Below are 2,361 nucleotides of genomic sequence, written 5' to 3' on the forward strand. Positions count from 1 at the left end.
ATATGGTAAGGGGCGTAACATTTCCGTCACACGCTTGAGGTATTCGGCCAATCACAACACTCTGTATAGCTGGCCAATCAGAGCACACCTCGCTTTTCAAACCGATGAGCTTTGTAAAAATCGACGCATTTCAGAAAGGCAGGGCATAGAGGAGAAATAATAATGTACAGTATAAGGTTTTTTGAACCTTAAACCGCATAAACACATTTCATTACACCATACACAAAATAATGTTCTTTTTAGCAGCATCATATGACCCCTTTAAGAAAAAATAATTTTCAGTTTCACCCATACTTGAACATCAAACCATATATGGGTTGATATATTTCTATAACATTTCTATAACATTTAACATTAAGGCATTTAGCAGATGCTCTTACCCACGGCGACTTGTAGACTATACAAATTCTGAAAACTTAAACACAAATAATTGTTTAATGATTGCTTATAGTGAACCAGCTGAGTTTGGAACTTCAGTTTTCAGAATTTTTTTTTCAGATTCTTTTTAGATATTCTTTAATGTAAAAACTATTTTTGGCTCTATTAAATGAAGGTCATCAAATTGATCAATATAATGTGTGAATTGAGACTGAATTTATACAGTTTTCAGCTCATTTGAATCTGAATTTTCCACGCCAATGCTCACTGTCACTATTTCAAGATATTTAAGGGCCATGGCAGGCCCTATTATTTCATCACTAAATGGTCTGCTACTCAACAATATTAGTATTTGAAAAATTCCATAAAGTTGTCTACTCCCAGATGAAGAAGTGAAAACCTGGTGCCTCACAAACTGGAGGGCTGCACCAGTGTTAGCTGCTTGTCTACCTTTGTGTTTCAGGACCTTTATGTCATTTAGAAGCTCCACTTTGAGTAAGTTTTAAGATAGAAGTCAACCACTGGATTGTCACTGTACTGAACCACAGATATTTTGCTCTCCTTCACATTAAGTTTCTCGACAACTCTTTGAAAAAATTTACAAAATTCACTAAATCCACTTTTAGTACCATCAGACAGATGTTCACAAGTCTTTAAGTGATGTTTTATTAACAAGTTTCGGGAGGAGCGCACGCAGATAATTAACACGGCCAGTTCATCATCAGTAATTACACCATCTATCCAATCAGCACAAGAGAGAACCTCTATAAATAATCAAAGCAGCCTTACCTCCATTATCTCCTGTCTTTAGCACCATGTCAGACATCGAACTTTTCCCGGACGATAATGAGTTTGACACCACGGGTCCTCCGGCGTCTTCAGTCGCCGTCCAGCACACCAGCGCTCCGCAGGACACCAAAATCGAGCCCGCAGCTGCAACTCGGGGCCGCCGGCCCTCCCGCGTCACCATCGCGCATACCTCCAGGCACCGAGGCACGCCATCACCTTCTCCAGCATCCTCCTACGCCTCAGCCCTCTCCTCCGCCCCAGCTGCGGAGAAATGGACCGTGTCAGAACTACGCCAGGTGCTCGTTAGCTCCGGCGTCAGCGTCCCACGACGATCAGCCAAGCCCGATCTCCTCGCCCTCTTTACTTCCCTCCAAACAGGGGCGCCTCCAAGCTTTTCCCCACTGCCGCAGCAGTTCCCGCTCCCGCTGGAGCCATTATCTGTATTTTACACTGCCGCAGCAGCGCTTGCTTCCGCAGAAAACATTTTTCTTTTCAGATGCCGTAGCAGTTCCCACTCCCACAGGGGTTTTTTTTCTTTTTCAGATGCCGCAGCAGCGCCCGCTTCCGCAGAAGCCTCTAGTTCTCTCTCCTAAGCCTCAGCAGTGCCGCTACTACAAGCGATGTTCCAGCACCCCACCAATTTTAAGTTCTGCAAATTTGGGGGGTTATCAATGCTCCTCTCTGGCTGCTGTCCCATACTAATTGCATCTTTGGGGGAGCATTCTGGGTCCGGGCTTAATCCCGAGCTCGGACCCCTCTCCCCGGACAGGGGGAGTACCCCGGGCTCGAGAGTAATTCCCGAGCTCAGAGCCCTCTCCCCGGACAGCACACCAAATACGCATAACCTTTACTCGGTTCATTATATGTAAGTGTGAACTCGTGAACCTGGAGTCCGAGTCAAGTCTGAAGTCTTTGCTGCTAGAGTCTGAGTCAAGTCTCGAGTCTTTGGTCACAAGTCCGAGTCGAGTCTGAAGTCATTTAATGGCTCGCTTAAAAAATCCCATTCAGAATCCTCATGTATTGAAATCTTCCTATTTACGAAGCTACTGTATATTATAGGCTATAGACAAAATATATGATCTATGATCTGCTTTTTTTTTTAAAGAGGTGTTAAGATGTAAGGTTAATGTACATTCAGCCTGTTACTTATATATTTTAATCCATTACCATGTTCAAAACAGTTTTTCTGTAATC

The sequence above is a fragment of the Sinocyclocheilus grahami genome, unplaced genomic scaffold, assembly GCF_001515645.1.
Source record: "Sinocyclocheilus grahami isolate Dianchi unplaced genomic scaffold, SAMN03320097.WGS_v1.1 scaffold523.1, whole genome shotgun sequence".
NCBI lineage: Eukaryota > Metazoa > Chordata > Actinopteri > Cypriniformes > Cyprinidae > Sinocyclocheilus > Sinocyclocheilus grahami.